This window comes from Theropithecus gelada, chromosome 12, assembly GCF_003255815.1.
Source record: "Theropithecus gelada isolate Dixy chromosome 12, Tgel_1.0, whole genome shotgun sequence".
Classification (NCBI taxonomy): Eukaryota; Metazoa; Chordata; class Mammalia; order Primates; family Cercopithecidae; genus Theropithecus; species Theropithecus gelada.
In genome coordinates, this window is record NC_037680.1 from 103665535 (window position 1) to 103687140 (window position 21606).

At 44.2% G+C, this 21606-nt stretch overlaps 1 protein-coding gene across 2 annotated transcripts in view; it reads left to right on the plus strand.

The window, feature by feature from the left end:
• Positions 1-21606, plus strand: part of RHBDD1 (rhomboid domain containing 1) — a 160449-nt gene that overhangs the window by 130912 nt on the left and 7931 nt on the right. The gene's annotated exons all lie outside the window — the stretch shown is intronic.

A 21606-nucleotide genomic window follows, 5' to 3' on the forward strand; every position in this document is an offset into this window, starting at 1 on the left:
TTTTAATTGTGATGTTAGAGTGTCGATTTTAGATCTTTCCAACTTTCTCTTGTGGGCATTTAGTGCTATAAATTTCCCTCTACACGCTGCTTTAAATGTGTCCCAGAGATTCTGGTATGTTGTATCTTTGTTCTCATTGGTTTCAAAGAACATCTTTATTTCTGCCTTCATTTCGTTATGTACCCAGTAGTCATTCAGGAGCAGGTTGTTCACTTTCCATGTAGTTGAGTGGTTTTGATTGAGTTTCTTAGTCCTGAGTTCAAGTTTGATTGCACTGTGGTCTGAGAGACAGTTTGTTATAATTTCTGTTCTTGTACATTTTCTGAGGAGTGCTTTACTTCCAATTATGTGGTCAATTTTGGAATAAGTGCGATGTGGTGCTGAGAAGAATGTATATTCTGTTGATTTGGGGTGGAGAGTTCTATAGATGTCTATTAGGTCTGCTTGCTGCAGAGATGAGTTCAATTCCTGGATATCCTTGTTAACTTTCTGTCTCGTTGATCTGTCTAATGTTGACAGTGGAGTGTTGAAGTCTCCCATTATTATTGTATGGGAGTCTAAGTCTCTTTGTAAGTCTCTAAGGACTTGCTTTATGAATCTGGGTGCTCCTGTATTGGGTGCATATATATTTAGGATAGTTAGCTCTTCCTGTTGAATTGATCCCTTTACCATTATGTAATGGCCTTCTTTGTCTCTTTTGATCTTTGATGGTTTAAAGTCTGTTTTATCAGAGACTAGTATTTGCAACCCCTGCTTTTTTTTGTTCTCCATTTGCTTGGTAGATCTTCCTCCATCCCTTTATTTTGAGCCTATGTATGTCTCTGCATGTGAGATGGGTCTCCTGAATACAGCAGACTGATGGGTCTTGACTCTTTATCCAGTTTGCCAGTCTGTGTCTTTTAATTGGAGCATTTAGTCCATTTACATTTAAGGTTAATATTGTTATGTGTGAACTTGATCCTGCCATTATGATATTAACTGGTTATTTTGCTCGTTAGTTGATGCAGTTTCTTACTAGCCTCGATGGTCTTTACATTTTGGCATGTTTTTGCAATGGCTGGTACCGGTTGTTCCTTTCCATGTTTAGTGCTTCCTTCAGGGTCTCTTGTAAGGCAGGCCTGGTGGTGACAAAATCTGTCAGCATTTGCTTATCTGTAAAGGATTTTATTTCTCCTTCACTTATGAAATTTAGTTTGGCTGGATATGAAATTCTGGGTTTAAAATTCTTCTCTTTAAGAATGTTGAATATTGGCCCCCACTCTCTTCTGGCTTGTAGAGTTTCTGCCAAGAGATCTGCTGTTAGTCTGATGGGCTTCCCTTTGTGGGTAACCCGACCTTTCTCTCTGGCTGCCCTTAAGATTTTTTCCTTCATTTCAACTTTGGTGAATCTGGCAATTATGTGTCTTGGAGTTGCTCTTCTCAAGGAGTATCTTTGTGGTGTTCTCTGTATTTCCTGGATTTGAATGTTGGCCTGCCCTACTAGGTTGGGGAAGTTGTCCTGGATGATATCCTGAAGAGTATTTTCCAACTTGGTTCCATTTTCCCCCTCACTTTCAGGCACCCCAATCAGACGTAGATTTGGTCTTTTTACATAATCCCATACTTCTTGCAGGCTTTGTTCATTTCTTTTTCTTCTTTTTTCTTTTGGTTTCTCTTCTCGCTTCATTTCATTCATTTGATCCTCAATCGCTGATACTCTTTCTTCCAGTTGATCAAGTCGGTTACTGAAGCTTGTGCATTTGTCACGTATTTCTCATGTCATGGTTTTCATCTCTGTCATTTCGTTTATGACCTTCTCTGCATTAATTACTCTAGCTATCAATTCTTCCACTCTTTTTTCAAGATTTTTAGTTTCTTTGCGCTGGGTACGTAATTCCTCCTTTAGCTCTGAGAAGTTTGATGGACTGAAGCCTTCTTCTCTCATCTCGTTAAAGTCATTCTCCGTCCAGCTTTGATCTGTTGCTGGCGATGAGCTGTGCTCCTTTGCAGGGGGAGATGCGCTCTTATTTTTTGAATTTCCAGCTTTTCTGCCCTGCTTTTTCCCCATCTTTGTGGTTTTATCTGCCTCTGGTCTTTGATGATGGTGACGTACTGATGGGGTTTTGGTGTAGGTGTCCTTCCTGTTTGATAGTTTTCCTTCTAACAGTCAGGACCCTCAGCTGTAGGTCTGTTGGAGATTGCTTGAGGTCCACACCAGACCCTGTTTGCCTGGGTATCAGCAGCAGAGGCTGCAGAAGATAGAATATCGCTGAACAGCGAGTGTACCTGTCTGATTCTTACTTTGGAGGCTTCCTCTCAGGGGTGTACTCCACCCTGTGAGGTGTGGGGTGTCAGACTGCTCCTAGTGGGGGATGTCTCCCAGTTAGGCTACTCAGGGGTCAGGGACCCACTTGAGCAGGCAGTCTGTCCGTTCTCAGATCTCAACCTCCATGTTGGGAGATCCACTGCTCTCTTCAAAGCTGTCAGACAGAGTCGTTTGTGTCTGCAGAGGTTTCTGCTGCTGCTTTGTTGTTGTTGTTGTTGTTTAGCTGTGCCCTGTCCCCAGAGGTGGAGTCTACCGAGACAGGCAGGTTTCCTTGAGCTGCTGTGAGCTCCACCCAGTTCGAGCTTCCCAGCGGCTTTGTTTACCTACTTAAGCCTCAGCAATGGCGGGTGCCCCTCCCCCAGCCTTGCTGCTGCCTTGCGGTTAGATCGCAGACTGCTGTGCTAGCAGTGAGGGAGGCTCCCTGGGCATGGGACCCTCCCGGCCAGGTGTGGGATATAATCTCCTGGTGTGCCCATTTGCTTTAAGTGCAGTATTGGGGTGGGAGTTACCCGATTTTCCAGGTGTTGTGTGTCTCAGTTCCCCTGGCTAGGAAAAGGGATTCCCTTCCCCCTTGCGCTTCCCAGGTGAGGCGATGCCTCGCCCTGCTTCAGCTCTCGCTGGTCAGGCTGCAGCAGCTGACCAGCACCGATTGTCCGGCACTCCCCAGTGAGATGACCCCAGTACCTCAGTTGAAAATGCAGAAATCACTGGTCTTCTGTGTCATTCGCGCTGGGAGTTGGAGACTGGAGCTGTTCCTATTCGGCCATCTTGCTCCGCCCCTTCTCGATCTCATTCTTTTCTATGGCTGCATAGTATTCCATTGTGTGTATGTGCCACATTTTCTTTATCCAGTCAATCATTGATGGAAAAAGCCCACTTCTTGAGAAAGAAACACAAAGGTGCTAAATGAGAGGAGGGAAGAGAGAGATGGGGATTACCTAAAGAGCAAAGCCATCATCTTCTTTCTCAGCCCTGCTATGCTGCCTGGAAAAAGGGGTCTGCCCCTGTGAGTGGGCCTGGGAAGGCTGCTCCACCCAGTTCATCTGGACTCCCAGGGTCACTAGATGGCACCAGGGCAGACGTGGGCCACATTCAAAACCCTGCAGTGCTGCTTCGTGGGCTCAGTTTCTGGGTCAAGGCAGGAGGTGGAAATGGTGGAACTTGCCCTCCATCTATGGAATTTTTGAGTCAGTCATTCAGCAAATGATGACTGGACACCTGTGATAGTGACCTGACAGTGAGCAGCACAGACGTATCTCTTGAGTCCAGAGACTCTCTGCTCACACTTGGCCAGGCTCTTGCTCTTCGAGGGTGCCTTTCATGAAGTCTGTTTGAAATGTTTTGGTTTTTGTCAGTTTTTGGTTGGGTTATAGGTAGGTTCACAAGTTACCGTGTGTATTCAGAAGACCAAATCCCTCCATTTATCAACTAAAGTTAAAGAAAGGAAGGAAGCCTGTAGCAAAAAAAAAAAAAAAAAATTAAGCATGCAAACCTTCAAGTTCCCCCCATTGCTATATGATTTTCTATGTTTACGTTTTAATCTATTGATAGGCCTGGATTTCAGAGTAGAGATTCAGACCCCTACCTGAGTTTGGGTTGTGCCCTCTGGCTGCCATCCTTCCTCACAAAAGTTCCTCCCTGGACTTCAGCCTCGGAGTTCTTGTTCACTTTCAGTATTTCCTTTTTGCAGTTTGTGTGTGTGTGTGTGTGTGTGTACACAAAACTCTATAGTGTTGATTGTCCTTAAATGATCTTCTTCTAAACTCATCCAAACCATTCAATTTGTAGCAGGAATCCCAAAGTATATCCTCCCCAGAGAAAGAATGAGAATTGCCTGGCATCAAGTCCAGGAAATAATTACTCAAAAAAATTGTGTAAGACATTTTCCTGTGCTAGAGATGCTGGTGACCACAAAATGGGTACCTGGGGGACATGTCTGGCCTCATTTTCTGAGAAAGTTGGGAAGTGGGTGTTTGACTATTCCCCTTTCCACTCTCCTTCCTCATTTGCTTTGCCATTTACCCAAGTGCCCCCATTCTAAGACTGGTGCTTACTGATCAAGAGCAAAGCTCTATGCCTTAGGAGTAGTTCATAAAATGATTCCTAGATGTAATATTCACTCTCTTTCCTGCCTAGTCCCCTTCAGCAAGGACCTCTCTAACATTTTATGTTTCAATTGTTTTCTTCCAGAGACAAAGGTAAGTTAGATCAAGAGTAAACAGACGGAGATGTTCATTCTTGGAAGCAGCAAGCATTTCGTTATCATTGTTATTGTCTGAGCAAGTGAAAACCAGATGAGAGGGGCCTTGACCTGCCTCCTTCACTAGCAGAAGTGAAGTAGATCATATCTTTCTTGCAGCATTCCTGTGAGTGTTAGAGCAACTCCAGAGCCCATGAATAAGGCTACTACTCTGTGTTAGAATGATAATTCTGCCTGTTCCTCCTCCTAGCTGCCCACCCCGAGAGTCTCCTTTTCGTTCACTTGGGCTCTTTGGTTGCAGAGTGGCTGCCTCTCTGCAATGAGCTTGAGGGTTTTGTGGGGAAGAGGCCCAGAGCCCCTCACCACCTTTCCACATGCTTGCCTCCTTACCCAGTTTCACAGGCCTTGACAGATGGCCAGCATTTGTCTCACCTGCGATTCCTTTTTACATAGCACTTGGTGTAACACTTCAAGGAAATAATTAGCATTCTGAGTCTTCTCTGCCCTGTGCATAGAATGTGGGGAGGTTCTGCTGAAGAGGGACTTGAGCCCAGAGTATTGTATGGCTGTTGCCCTTTTGAGTCCTGAGTGTCAAGGTATTAACTTCCTTAGAGTCACTTTTTCATTGAACAAGGATGTACAAAAGAGACATCTAGTTATTAGATTCTTCCGGTTTGGCTGTAAAATAAATGGAAATGTACCCATGGAAGTGATTTGCATAGATTTCCAGGCACCAGGATCCTCTTTAGTGTCCCATACCCAAGAGCAGGGTGGATACCCACTGCAGTCTGAGAGTCGTGAACCGTACAGTGCTCATGGTGTCACTGTATAATTGGAGATCACTCTTTTCAGGTACCTCGCCAGTGCATGGCTCAGGCACATCCTGGAGATCTTGGTGCCCCCATTACCATTCTCAGGCCATGTATCCCTTCCAGGCTGCGCTCCTGTGGCACAGACAAGACCTAGTTCCACTGCTCTGATGGCCACACGTGAACCTGCAGCAGTAATTCCTTGGTATGTGGAGAGAACTGGGAAGTGGGTAGCAAGAAAATTATGTTTTTAAAACCACCAGCTCCTTCTTCCATTTAGTTGGCAGTTCCATTTCTAACATAAAATCTTTCAGATCTGAGCTCTCCTAGGGCCTCCCAAGATTTAATATGGTGCCCCAGAATGATAAATGAGAATAAAGAGAAACTCTTCATAACAAGACCATGTAGAAAACGTGGAATCGATGCCCCTGAGGTAACTAACTTGATTGTGGTACTCATTTCACTACACACACACACAGACACACACACACACACCTATAAATACATCTATAAAATCATCATGTTGTATACCTTAAACTTATACAATTTTATTTGTCAGTTAGACCTCGATAAAGTTGGAGGTGAGGGAGGTCCGAACTCAATGACAGTTTGCTTTCCTCAGAATGGCAATGGGGTGAGGGAGGGCCCGGCTCCTAGAGGGAGCAACTTCTTGATTTTCCTCATTCTTTCTCATTTCCCTGCTGGGGCCACCCAGAAGCAGTCCTATTCAGATGATAGAAAACCTTGTCAGTCCTCCTAATGAAAGGGGGAGTTTGGTACAGAACAGGGGGATCTGCTTGGATTTAAAGATGGTGTCAAACTATTGTCCAATGCAGGGAAATGCATTTATTTCTACATGAAGAAGGAACTCTTTAAAATCTGTTAGGCTTGGAATTTTCGACAATGATCTATACATAAACTCCTTAAGTATTGCCTTGTGTACTGACATATTAAAAGTTATGATGATGCTTAGGAACTACGTATTATTTAGGAAATATTTGAAAAGAGATAATACACAAAAGCAAGATTTCATTGTCGCCAATAGATAGCAAGCAAGGTTACCTTGTCCCTCTGAGGGATCTGATTGAGTGCATTTGGCTGCAGGAGTAATATAAGTGGCCCCAGGGTGTTGTGTTCTGTATCTAGATCTAGAGGACAGTCACACTCATGGTTCCAGTTGAAAATAGGTCTCCTGCTTCCATTAGCATAGCAGGGCCTGTCTGGTCACAAGTCCTGACGCAGTATGGATTGGAGCAGAGGTGCAAAGCCCCAAGTTTTGGGTACCAGGGACACTTGCAAGGTGTGAGAGCACAGCCTGCTCTTCCCTCAAGGCCAACCCGAACTTAGCAGCCAAGCAGGGCTTCTGGGGCAGTCCAGGTGTGGAGCTGTTGTCCATTGTCACTTAAGTCCTCTGTCACCTTGTCCATGTCCTCTGGTCGTACTAGATCTTGGATATGCCCACCCCCCTGGAGACACCACTAGACAAAGAGAAATGAGGATGCCTAGTCAATGACTTCCCAAGTCCAAGTCGAGACGTCTGGTTCAGCTGCTTTGACATGCAGCAACATCAAAGGAGCAGTATCCCAGTATCCCAATATAGTAACAATTTATTGTAAATTATCAAAATGTGTGAGCTTTACCCACACCTCCTTACCTCAAAACCTGTCCCTGCCTTTTCCTCTTCTTTGACCATCCCATCTTCACTGTGTAGGAGACTCACCACCGTACACTGATGAAGAACACCCACAGTTCTGTGCAGTGCTGCCGCTACCTTAAGCTTGTCTAGAGGAAGAGAAGAGACCCCAGTCTAACTTGACACATCAGGCTATTGTCTTACTTTGAGAGGAGGAGAGAAGGGAGGATTAGGAGTACGTTACCGGGGGCCTGGGTATGGCTTGTAAGTGCTGTAGGCACAAGGTACTATGACTTGGGCCTATCGGGTAGGTGTCTGGAGTGAGGCCTCTTGGCCCTGGGGCACAAGGGCAGTGATAAATTTCAGTAACTACCATCCTGCTCTGGTATTTTTCCCCACTTGGCAGCATTTTATATATAAAACTGAGGCTTCATTTATTTTGATCCCCTCTTCCCATTGAAAGAGCCATCATCTTTTTCTTAGAGACCCCAAACAAACAGGGTAGATGGCAGAGGCCTCTTATCTGGCACAAGACTCGGGTTCCTGGTTTACCCTTCAGGCTGGGATAAGGCTAGCCCCACAAATGGGACTCAGAAACAAGCCACTGCTCTCCTGAGTGCCTGTCTTCATGTAAAAAGGGATCTTTGTGGTCATTTGTTTCTATGCCTTTGTTTTGGAAATGAGGAACTTGAGGCCCAGAGAAGTCAAGGAGCATCACTGGACGTCTGACATCTCTGGTTTCCCAGTTCAGTTTGTGTCTCCCCTTCAGCAAGCTCCCCCTCCCTTTAGTTTTGCATTTAACACAGTCTTGCCTTCATGACTGCCGCCTCCTTTTTTTCTGTAAACACGAATATGAAGTGTATTTGCTTTGCTTTTCAGCCTTGTCTGCCCCACTGAGTGTCCAAAATAGCCGGCTGGAATTCATGAGAATGTTATGTCTTCAGATGTTTATAATCCAAAAGAATCCCTTATGGTTTTTTATAATAAAACAACTTAGATGTTGGTATTTTGTGTTGGAAAGGCGAGCGAAGTTCACAATGCAGCAATTACAATGCAGTGCATTATGTATAATTTGTAGCCTGCCCCAGGAGCGATGGTGAACTGTGAAACACCATCCTGGCCCTGTAGCGTAATTAGCAGGATCCAACGCTGCACAGGGAGAAGCATAATAGTTGTCATCCGAGGTAAATAAAAGTAAGGAAAAGTTCTGATACACCCCAAATTATATAAAGAGCAGCCCCTATATTAGGCTGCAAATATGTCAAGAGTCTTCATTGCTAATTGAAGAAATCTTTTGAGGTTTAGCAGCTCATAAGTTCACACTGGGAATTGCCCTGTTGTTCTAAGGTTGTAAGTCTTGTCTTTGAAATGTAACAGTTGTACTTTTATATTGAGTTCCTCCAATAGTACCATTGTAAACAGGGGGAGTTTGCATTTTTAACGTAAGTTTGAACAATGCGGTTTTAAAAGAGTTCACCACATCAAAAAGAGGCTGTTTGGACATGTTTTATGCATTCTTTTCTCTATCGTATTTAAAGCTATAAATGACTCATAGAAGTGTGTTCCATTTAGATCCATCATGTTGGTGTAGTGTCCTCACTGGAGCTTGTACTGCCCTTATTTTTTTCTACTCTGAGATAATTATCTGAAAACAGGTCTAGGCCTTTTGCCAAGTCACTTGCCCTTAATCTGTCTTCAGATCCATAGAAATAATTCTAGAACACTGTTACACTTGGTCTAAACAGCAACGCACTTTGTGCCTTTTCATGGTCATCTTTTTTCTTTAATTCATATATTCAATTTGCACTCTCTTTTTTCTCCATGTACCAATTACAACCCTTCCTATAGCCTGCTAGTCCCCCATTAAAAATCTCTAATTTTTTGCTAAGCCACTAGTTGGAGTAAAGAAAGGTTGGATGGTACAGGGAAAGATGTTTGTGGTGGTGTCCAAAGCAAACTGGTGGTATACGAAGAGCACGGGGCTTGCGTCTGACCCCTGGACATATGGACCATACCATTTTCTGGCATGAGACCTCAAGCCTCAGTCTTTACGTCTGTATAATGAAGGCAGTACTTAGCACTCAACACCTCCTTCCATTCCTGCATTTGTTAATTTATTTATTCATCCCCAGGGATAGAATGTGGACACAATCCCTCACTGTCCTTGCCCCCATGGAGCTCACTACCCAGTGAGAATGCACACTGTCAAAATGATTAGATTCACGATAATCACTAACCATGGCATCATGTGCTTTGAAGAGAGGGGATCCTATGAGAGCTTCAGGCAAAGAACCCTCATTGGGGGTGATCAGAGGACACAGTCACTTTCCTGGAGAAGTTGTGTTTGAGCCAAGAGCCGGAGGACATGAAGCAAGGAGAAGCGGGGTGGGGCAAGTGGAGGTGAGGGGAGAGTGGGACCCAAGGGAGCTTGAGAGGCAGCTCGTGGCCACGCCCTGCACTTACTGGGCAGAGTAAGATTCTTTATTTTTGCTGTAAAATAAAAGCCAAGAGTAAAGTGGATGAGATGTTTGCTTTTGAAAAGCTCTCCCGGCTACTGTGTGAAGAACGGCTGGTAGGAAGACAGGAGCAAGTGTGGGGAAATGGTTTAGGGTTGTGTTAGAGTTCTTCAGAGGAACAGAACCCATAGGATACAGGTATGTGTAAAACGGAGTTTATTGTGGAGAATCAGCTAAGTGATTACAAGCAAAGTCCTATGATAGGCCATCTGCAGGCTGGGGAAAGAGAGAAGCCATTAGTGTGGCTCAGTCCCAGTCCAAAAGCCTCAAAACCAAGGAAACCTGCAGCGTAGCCCTCAGTCTGAGGCCCAAGGCCCAAGAGCGCCCAGGAGGCCACTGCTGAAAGTCCCAGTGTCCAAAGGCTGAAGAAACTGCAGTCTCATTGTTGTAGGACTTCCTCCTCAGTTCAGCTAAAAACTGGGTTCTTGTCACACAACCAGGAAAGATAAGGCTCGTGGATACAGAAAGGTGAGAAAAGCAGAATTTATTGGGTGAGAAAAGGAAAACACTCAGCAAAGCAAGAGCGGTTCCTGTTAACAGGCCCCCATCTCACCAACTGAATCCCAGGTCACCACCCAGGAACAGGAGGGGCCAGGCTCCTCCCCCTGCAAATGGCTCGAACTTCCCAAGGCCCCACCCCATCTTCCCATTGCACAGGTCAGTTGGAGATTCTCTGGGAGCCCTTTTTACTTGGCTGGCCCATCATATTCAAAGGCAGGAGGAGAGGAAGCAAGCATCCCACACAGGTGGAGAGAGGAAAAGCAAGAAGACTCAGCAGGCTACGTACCCTCTACCGTCTGCCCTGTTCTAGCCACACTGGCTGTCCACTGGATGTGCCCACCCACATTGGGGCGCGTCTTCCTCTCCCAGTCTCCTGACTTGAATGTCAGTCAGTCTCCTCTGGCAACTTTCAGAAACACCCAGGAGCACTGCTTCACCAGCCATCTAGGCATCCCTTAAGCCAGTCTAGTTCACGCCTATATTAGCCATCACAGCAGTTCAGGCACTGGTCTAGGCCCATGATATAGGTGACTCAAACAGAGCTGGTGACAGGGCAGATAGAGAAGAATGGACAAATTTGGGAATGTTCAGGTTAAAATGACAAGTTTCGACTGATTGAATTTGGGGGCAGGATGAGTGGAAGAGGAAGGTGTCAAGGAAGACTATAGGGTCTGGGCTTGTGTGACTAACCGGAGGGATCGTGGGGGCATTTTTGAGAAGGATAGCCTAGAAACGGGGTCATTAACATAACAGTCGGCACCACTTACCTTTCATTGCTTTGACCCAGGTGCTCACATCCTTTAATTCATTTGGTCCTCAGAACACACCCATAAGCTAGATTTTACAGATAAGAAAATTGAGGATCAGTGAGTAAAGTAACTCCTCCTAGGGCACAAAATAAGAGGCAAAGCCAGTATTCAACCTCAGCTCTTTCTGGTTCAGAACCCGTGCCCTACTCTCGTTCCCCACCAGAACCAGGTAGCAGAAGGTCAGCTTTGTAAGACATCGATGTCCACTCCAGATTTGGTAAGTGAGGTTTTAAGCAGAATGAAATGCTTGGAAGAGAAAACAGGAGATTTGGGATGTGGTTCTGTGCCTCTTAGCTCTTAGCAAAACCATTTACCTTCTCTGGACTTCCATTTCCCATCTCTGACATGAGCAAGTCAGATCTACCATCCTGAAGACAGCCCTCGTGTTCTGGAAATGCATGATTTTTATGATGTCATCCTGGATGCATCTCATACACAGTCTACTGTGCACATTTGATTAAATCTTTAGGACTCCTGTCTTAAAACCATATAGTCCTTTCTCTGCTAGCTTTTTATCTGGCCAAAGCACATATTTAGATACTTCCAATGAAGTTCAGAGAGCAACATATTCCTCTTCCCATATCTAAATCTTCAGTTATCCAAGATGAGCCTAATTCTAGGTTCCTAACTTGGGATTGAAATTTTAAAATTTTCGATCTGGGGTTTTCTTTTTCTGTTCATAAAATAAGTTTTATTTTACTAGAATTTATTAATAATGTCTATTCATAGATATGTAAAATAACTCATTTTTTGTTGTTATTGAATATCTCTCTGTAGCAGAGACTATTGTAAAATAATTCCCGAGTTTAATTATGTTCAGTTTGAGACTGAGGCAGGCCATTTCAAGGATGTAAAACCAGTCTGAGACACTCCTTGGCCTTCCTGAGACTGGATGGGCTTGTTTGTAAGAGATGTTAGGTTTCCATCATTCTGAGCAAACTATCACAGGGACAGAAAACCAAACACCACATGTTCTTATTCATAGGTGGGAATTGAACAGTGAGAACACTTGGACACAGGGTGGGGAACATCATACACCAGGCCTGTCATGGGGTGGGGGGTGTGGGGAGGGATGGCATTGGGAGAAATACCTAATGTAAACAATGAGTTGATGGGTGCAGCGGGCCAGCATGGCACATGTATACCTATGTAACGAGACCACACGTTGTGCACATGTACCCTAGAACTTAAAGTATAATAATAAATAAATAAATAAATAAGCTTATTGAACTTCAAAAAAAAAAAAAAAAGAGATGTTAGGTTTCAGTCACAGAATTGCCCCCTGCCTCTGTCAGTTATTAGCACACACACATAAGCACACACACATGCAGACACACAAATCCATGCACTCATGCACATGCGCGGGCGCACACACACACAGTCTCTAATGGGGCACAAGATTAGGATTTGAGAGAGGGATAATGAGTCAATCAGACCTAAAAGAACACACAAAAAGTGGTTAATTAGACTCAGGGTTAAATGCCATCAAATACAGAAATAAGCATGGTTTTAAAATGACCGTCATACTTCTCAGACAGTTTTTCACATCACAGAAACTGGCTTCCCAGCCATCACAATTCTAGGCTAACTCTGACCCACATAAGAATTTCTCAGCTCTGGGGTCCAGAGAGCAAGGCTCCTGCTTGTTTGTGCCTTTCTCCAGATGGCTTCTCACTGCCACATATCTCGTGGAGCTTATCCACTCCAAACGGATAAAGGTCGCATCGCCCTCATGGTCCAAGTTATCTAGACCTTTGTGGAGAAGCCCACCCTGGTTTCCTAAACTACAAGCTGCTACCTCTCAAAATTCATGGCTATCATACTTTTGATGAGTATATCGTTCCTTTTTCACATATTTTCAACTTCCCCCCGCCCTCTTTTCTTTTCCGGCCCAGCAAGCACACATCTAGCCACAGGCCTCACATGTGGTAGGGTTGGGCTGGGAGGTTCCCAGTGATTCCCTCAGCCCTGCCCCTGATGATTTGGATACCTTTGATACCAGCCATGACTCACTCTAATTGCAGGTTTTTCTCAGAGCAGTTTGTCTTCCTCTAGTTCCACCTGCAAAAGATGGATGCCAGGTGGCTGTCAGCTTTAATAAGGGCTTTGGACCACTGTGTTCTCCTAGACCACAAATCTCAGGGACAATTTCCTAGGTCAGGGATTGTTTTTGTAATTATGCATTGATATTGGTATTTCTGGACCTGTAGTTATGTACAGTCAGGCTTATCGTATTTGAAAGGTAGAGATAATTTGAACTTTTAAAACATTTAACACAGCATTCAGCATAAATAGATGCAATACATCTCATATCTCAGCCTGTTTCTAGCTGCTGAATGTTCTTTGATGTGTCCAGAACCCCAGAGCCCAGGCAAATCTTGTAAATTTCATAGAGAAAACAAATCGACTGAATTGTGTTCCAAAGTCTATGGGCTTATAGTCCCCACTCACCTGTTCCTCACTATTTGTGTCTCAGGATTTCAGAGCTATTTAGTGGCTGAGGCCAGAAATGGAAATTTGCCCTAATGGTGTGTTAGCTTGTTCTTTCATTCATTCCTCAAGCATTTATGATGCACCCACTATGTACTAGGCACCAGGGATCCAGAGGTGAATTCCTTTGTTCCTAGGACTGGGGGAGCTACATTGGGCCAGTTTCTTCTACTCTAATGTCATCACTAATAGAATTTTAACTAACAATTGTATTTGTTGTGTTTTTCAAGATAGCTGGGTTGCATTGGTATCTTTTAAAATCTACATCATCCAAGGTTGAGCATAGCATAACCTAGGAAACTACCATAGTCTTTGGCTCATAGTAAATGTCACCAAAAACCTACTTATACAAAACCAAATGCCATGCTAGTGCAAATGATCAAAGACAAACATAACCACAGAACACAGTATGGCATTCCTGTGATCAAAGTTTCTCAAAGTGGGGCATGTGGACATCCAGCTCACTTGAGGTGCATGTTAAAAAATGCACATTTCTGGGTCCCCCAGCAGACATTGATCTGGAATCTCCCATTAGAACCCTAGAATCTGCCTCTCACCAAGCTCCCCGACGTGGGTTTGAGAATCACTGTTCTAGATCCAGCATCTAGTCTTTAGCCCTTCGAAGAATGCTGTGTTTTCTGCGGGAAGGTGGCATGGAAGTATTGGGTAGGTGTGGGACCTGGGGCCACTTATGTGGTTCACTTTACTTGCTGCTAGTCAGTCAGGCCACCCACCCTGGGGGCCAGCCACCTCAATCCACTTCTTTTCCCAGGCCCAACAGCCTTGTTTTACTAGACACATGGTTATCTGCCATAGTTGTCCAGTGTGACCTAAACTTGACCACTTGGGAATGGTTGTTCTCAGCAGAAGTTGCCAACTTTTTGTCCCTTTTCAAAGTTCTTTTCCCACTGGCTTGTCTTTTTTTTTTTTTTTTTTTTTTCCTTATTCCTTGAATGCTTGGAACGATGTTTACTTGTACTTTTTTTCATGTACAAAGGTTAAAGAGTGTTTTAAGAAGATTGAGGTTTCTGAGGGAAATGTTGGCTAATTTCAAATGGTCTTTGATTTCAAAAGTCAATGAAAACATTCCCTTGACCCTTGGTTTGAAGGACTGGAAATTGGGCCGTCTCTGTGGTTTGAAACTCAAGTGGAAGGGAGTGAGAAAAAAACAAAACAGGTCTAAATGTTATCAAAAATGCTTCTTTGTACCTTTATTTGAACAGGAGATTTGAGCGCCTGGGCAAAATGCAATGGTGTGGGGGACCTTGTCATTTGTGAATGGAGGAACTGCCCCTGCTCGTGTAGGAGGGTGAGCCATGCAGCTGGCATTGTGTCCCTTGGGGGAAGGGAGCTGCTGTCCCAGGCAATTATGAAGCCACCACTTAGGACAGGGTCCCAAGAAAGATGTGCTTTCTTCTCCACCAGAAAGCACATCTGTTCACCCCTCTGATCACTGGGGGCCTGCCCAGCAGCTGTGACAGCCGGCACCTGCTGAACTACCAGTTGCCAAGCTGCCAAGTTCAAAGATGCTGTCTTAGTGAGTTTAGGCCTCCTTAACAAAATACCGCCATGGACTGGGTGGCTTAAACCACAAAAATTTATTTCTCACAGTTCTGGAGGCTAGAAGGTCCAGGTACTAATATGATCAGGTTCTAGTGGGGTCCCTCTTCCTGGATTATAGATGGCCGCCTTCTCACTGTGACCTCACATGGCAGAGATTGCAAGCTCTGGCCTCTTCATTCCCTGATAAGGGTACCAATACCACCACGGGGGCTCCACCCTCCTGTCTCATGGAAACCTAATTACCTCCCAAAGGCCCCACCTCCACATACCATCACATTGAGGGTTAGGACTTCAAAGTATGAATTTTGAGGGAACACAAACATTGAGTCCATGACAGCCTTTGTGACCTCTCTGAGCCTAGGCATACCAGGCAGAACAGCAACAGCTAACTCCCTGGGGTCATAGGCTAAGGAATTAGAAATATTCTCCTGAAAGGAACCACTGGTGCTGGAGACTTTTGCAGATTCCTAGAACTCATGGAATACTCACTTCATAAGCCCTGGTCTTGTACATTCACTCAGTGCTAGAGCAGAAAAACCCCCAAGTCAAACCAAGTTCTGAGTGTCCCTAGACAGCAGTGTGCACTCTGAACCAGGCATCAGGCACAGTCAGAATGGGAGCTAGATGGGCCTTTAATCTCACTGCCGCCCTTCTGATGCTCTCCTGGGGTTGGGGTGGGGGCTGAGGAGGAGGGGCAGAAGCAAAGAGGAGGACTGGGGACAAGTACAAGTTGTGGGGGTGGTTTGAGTGAAAATGTGAGCCAGTAACCAGTACCACCTGGTTAGGCCTAACGTAGATCATTTTGAGTATTACTGCATCCAGGATTGATTGTCTTATTACCATAGATTGTGTCTGTTTATCTCCTCTGATTTGGAGTTAGCATATTAAGGAGGCTCCGGATCATTCCTGCAAAGCACTCACTAACACAAGGCAGCATGCACAATAGCAGGAGGAAATTCAGAATTAGAAATAGTTAAACTATCTGCATTCATATCCGTATCTGTATCTATATCTCTCCCAGTGTCTTGTCAGTCTCCTCTGCTCTGGAAGAATTCTGATATGACATAGTAACTGCTAGATGCTGGCAAATAATTCCTGGGTTTCAGGCCATCTAGACAATAAACAACTCCATAATATTCAGTGCAGCAGCCTCTGTAGCGCCCATCTGTTTCAAAATAACCCTAATTCTGCTTACAATGCGGAATGCTTTGTTGACTGGAATTTGTCCTAGTTTTCATCAGTGGATTTAATGTCATAGGCCTCTGGTTCCACCTGCTGGCAGATATAAATACCAGAATGAAACTCGCGTGGATATTTTCAGTTGCAAGAAAAATCTGAGCTCTAGCTCAGTGGTTCTCAAAGGCTGATGTACATGGGAGTCAACCGGGAGCTCATTAAAACTACAGCGGCCTGGGCTCTGTGGCAAGCCCACCCAATCAGCAGCTATTTCTTAAACAGCCTTCCTGGTGATTCACACACCCATACCAACGTTAGCAGACCCCACTTCATCTGGAATGAGGGGTGCAGAACCCAGCAAGGTTAGGGATGATTCCAAACCACTGTATCCTACTCAAGAAGGGGGTGACAGAGTGACAAAGCCACCTTTAGTTACCCACCCCTGCCTCTTCCAATTTATCCAGGTAACTCTTACTGGCAAAGGCCAAAGCTTTATTCCCTTGGAACTCATTTAAAAAAGAAACAATTCAAAGTGGAGAAACCTGGTGAAAGCACTACTTATCTAAGTGCTCAAGGTTAACGTCACCAGTGATAAGTCATGTTGACAGCACATTGATATGTGATGAGGGCATTTCACCTCTGTGGTATTCTTCACCAAAACCCATAACCCCAGTCTAACCATGAGGACAAACAGCAGACAAACCAGACCGAATGACATTCTTCACGATATCTGGCCGCTACCACTCAAGACTGTCAAGGTCATGGGGGTCAAGAAAGAACTCAGAAAGAGCCACAGACCAAAAGAGACTAAGGAGACTTGATAGCAAAATGCCCTGTGGTCTCCAGGATTGGACCCCGAACAGAAAAAGGAAATTAGTGAAAAAACTGGGGAAATCTAAATGTCTGGAATTTAGTTCAACGGAATGTATCAATGTTGGTTTCTTAGTTTTGACAAATGTAAGATGTTAACATTTAGGGAATTGACTTGTCTGTAGTATCTTTGCAACTTTTATGTAAATTTAAAATTATTCCAAAATAAAAAGTTTATTTAAAAAATTTACAAAAAAAAAATAGCCCCATCAAAAAGCGGGTAAAGGATATGAACAGACAATTCTCAAAAGAACACATTCATGTAGCCAAGAAGCATATGAAAAAAAGCTCATCATCACCGGTCATTAGAGAAATGCAAATCAAAACCACAATGAGATATCATCTCATGCCAGTTTGAGTAGCGATCATTAAAAAGTCAGGAAACAACAGATGCTGGAGAGGATGTGGAAAATGGGAACGCTTTTACACTTGGGAGTGTAAATTAGTTCAACCATTGTGGAAGATAGTGTGATTCCTCAAGGATCTAGAACCAGAAATACCATTTGACTCAGCAATCCCATTATTGGGTAGAATTATAAATCATTATAAATCAAAGAATTATAAATCATTCTACCATAAAGACACATGCACCATGTATGCTTATTGCAGCACTATTCACAATAGCAGACTTGGGACCAACCCAAATGCCTATCAATGATAGACTGGATAAAGAAAATGTGGCACGTATACACCATGGAATACTATGCAGCCATAAAAAAGAATGAGTTCATGTCCTTTTCAGGGACATGGATGAAGCTGGAAACCATCATTCTCAGCACAGTAACACAGGAACAGAAAACCAAACACTGCGTGTTCTTGCTCATAAGTGGGAGTTGAACAATGAGAACACATGGACACAGGGAGGGAGGACACACCAGGGCCTGTTGGGGGGTGGGGGCAAGGGGAGGCATAGCATTAGGAGAAATACCCGATGCATCCAGGGCTTATAACCTAATTGACAGGTTGATGGGTGCGGCAAACCACCATGGCACATGTATACCTATGTAACAAACCTGCACGTTCTGCACACATCCCAGAACTTAAAGTATAATAAAAAAAAATTTAAACATTGGGATGGGAGGATGGCACTGAAGAGAGACAAAATGTGTTGGAGGACATTGCCAAGGAGCATAGCGTGACTGCTTCTCTACCAGCTGCCAAAAGTCATGAGCAGCTAGCTGGTGGGACAGGCGACAGTCTCCAGAGAAGCTGCCCAGGCAGCTGGCCAGTGAGGCGGGTTGCTGCTGTGACACATTTGCACTCTCCCGTCTGTCTGCCACCCGACCCCTGTGTCTCACTGGGAACCAAACAGTCATGGACGCTCGAATCTCTGTGTGGGAGTCAGAGGTCCAGGCCCCCTCTGGGTACAGATGAGGGGCCTGAGGCCCAGGGAGGGAAGTGACCTGTGTCAGATCCTGGTGGAGCCCCGATATGAACCCACATCTGGTTGAAGTGAATTCATTTGCCACAGCATTTCTCAGTGACTTGATACATTATCTGCAACAGAGTCATCTGAGTGCTCATTAAAATGAAGTTCCTGGGCTCCAACCACCACTTACTGCATCAGAATCTGTGGTGAGGGGGTGGAGGGGATCCAATAATCTGCATTTTGAACAGTTCTTCATTTCTGTGCACGGTTCAGATTAAGGACCACTGCAGCAAACTGGGCAATGGTTGCTGTTTGATGGAAACTTCTATGCATAGGGCCAGGGCTGCTAAAAGCTAAGAATGGGAGAATCCAGCTGCTGCCATTCTCTTAGGATGAAAGTCATAGTAGGTGGCAAGCAGCAGGGCCAGGACCCGGTGTGTTTCAGGAGGAGGCAATATTTTATTCTATTTTGACCTCAGTGTATTATCATTTAAACACTGTTGCCCTCACTACGCTTGTCTTTTTAAAATAATGAAGTTAAAACTTACCCAAAGACAATCTCAAGATCAAGAAGCAAGAGGTTGGGAGTGGGACTCATATCAGGGCCCTGAGGAGACCACTGTAAGTCTCTTCCTCTGGCCTTCCCTGCCCCTATGCCCCATCTGAACATCTTCAGGAAAACCAGGCCGGAAAGAGACAATGGCAAGTCTCCTGGACCCCAAGATAAAGATCAGAACAGACAAAGGACCCAGATGCCTGGGAAGCCTGAAGCAGGCTGCAGTTTGGACCTCAGGAATCCTTTGAGGCTGCAGGGTCGCGGGAGTGGAGTTGAGCAAAGACTCAGGCCATGCGAGGTGGAGAGCAGCTGCCCACACTGTGCCAGGCTGGCCCTCTCTGCGGACTGGTGTGGAATCTGCATCAGAAACATCAGAAGAGGTCGGGGGCTCAAGCTGCCCCTCTGAGCAGACACATTGGCCCTGGAGCTTCTGAGAGGAAGGTGGGATTTTAATATTCTGAAGGGTTTTCATACTTTTTGTATCATTTTACAGACCTCATATGCATAGATACAGATATATTAAGAGATAGAACGAGCATGGAGAATTATTCCGGTAAGAAGTTATAAACTGTTCTCTATTTTACAAAATACTTGAGAGTTAACTACCAAGGCTGACTTTTGCAGCTGGACCTATCTATTGCCAAACCTTACTCCTTGTCAAAGGAGATCCTAATTCTAGATGCATCCAGTTATCCAAAATAAAGCCTTACTATTTGCAGTGAGCCTTATTTAAGGCAGAAGATGCATTGTTTCTGCTGTCCTTTAAACAGACCCTGTCTCCAAGTCGTAATTAAGGCAATAATACATTCTGGAGGTTTACATATGCTGATGTAGGGGCTGAGGAAGACAACTGGAACATCTCATGTCTGAAGGAGAATAGACGGGAATCTAGGTTTGAGTTCCTGACTCAGCCACTGACCAGCTATTTGGCTTTGCCAAGTTGCTTCAAATCTTTAAGCCTCAATTCCTCACCTATAAAATAGACAAGGAAATTCTACTTGGAAGGATAAGTAGGATAGAAACCACTTATAACAATATGGATCAACCTCACAAGCATAATGTAAAATTAAGCCACTCACAAAGTGTACATATTGTATGGATCCACTTATGGACAAAAATAGGGAAAAAATCTGTAGTTAGAAATCAGGATCATGGGTACTGTTGGGTATCGAGGTATAGTAACTGGAAGGGGGCATGTGGTGGCTTATGAGTGCGGGAAATATTCTGGTATTTTCAGAAATAACCTCGTATCTTCACCTGGATATTGGTCTCACACATCCAGTTTGTGAAAATGAATCAAGTTATACACTTCAAGGTGTAGTGGGGGGTGGGGCAGTAAATAGAATGAGCATGTAGCAGTTGTCCCACAAATATTCTTTGTCCCCCTTTGACTTTTTTTCTTTTTTTGGGAGGTGGGGGAATTCTAGAAGTCAGACCATATCTTGTCTATATTGCAGGAAACACTGACCTGACATAGTGGACCTGATGTCATAGGTTAGTCAGATTGTTACCTGGAGTATAGCCTGTTGATTTTAAGTCATTTGTGTTCATTAACGGTCTCCAAAATTAACCAGCTGGAGGGGAGAGAAAAGTACAACAGGTAAAGTGGTAAACTAGGGGCTGAGTTGATCTGTATTTCACAATGCAGAGTGCTAACCACTGTAAATCGCCGAGATCTCCGTTTCAAGGCTTCTTGTTTTGAGATTCCAGATATTATTTCAGAATTAGGGAATCTCCACTGTTGCAGTCTTGATTGATTGAAGAGATAGAAATGTGAATGTTTGCTCTCTCAAGTCACATCTAAATATTGCCTTTATCATAAACCATACTGAAATTTCCATTTGTATGAAAGTTATACCATTTTAAGTTAATTTCATACTACTTATAGAGAGAATATTATAATTAGCGAGTCAAAACATAAAGTGTGGTTACTGCCTTTAAGCATCTCCCCTTTCCAAAGAATGTCTTGCTAAATTGTTAGACCTGGGGTTCCTTCCAGGCCTTTTTGGTCTTTGACGGTAAATGACTTAACAACCACCCTTTCAGGAGGCATTTTGGAAGCTTTGCAGCTCATGGAATGCTAATAAAGTAACATTCTTGAAAGAGAGAACATGGGTCCCATGCTGCTGCCCTCATCTGACAATAGAAATCCCAGAGAACACTGGTGATTTATTTAGAGGTTTCCTGGTTTAGAAAAAAAGTGATTGCCTCTTTAGCTCCCTAATTTAAGGGAGAGATATTATGCTATCCTGCGACTTCAGTATAATTTCACTGCATGGCATAGTGTGTTCATCAGATCATGGGCAGGATCTATGAATACCAGCAAATTAAACGTCTAGATTTACACGGATGGCAAACAGTAGGGAAAATGGCCATCAACTCATGGTGCTCCTTTTAGCAATTCTTATCTGGACAAAATTGCTTCTCTTCCCTTAGATGTAAAATGCAGAGGCTATTGCATTTTACATAAGGGTAGAGGACTGAACATTTTTTCATCAAGAACCACAAATCAATAAATTTTGTGATCTTACTACTGGTGCTGTAATTGAGGTAAATCATCTTAACACGAGCAGTGTTCCTGAGGTTCTTTGAAGCATGTTCACTGCTGCTTTGAGTAAAATTGAGGGCTGACCTCCATTGACAAGAATACGGAGGCAAGGCTCATAAATACTCATATTCTATACCAAGTTCTTTGGAGCAGGGCCGTTTCACGCAGGCCTGTAAATGTCCAATGTATGATTTAACTAAGCAGAGAAAAGAAGATCTTGGCTGGACACTCCAGCTCTGTCAGTCACCCAAAGGCTCTTTC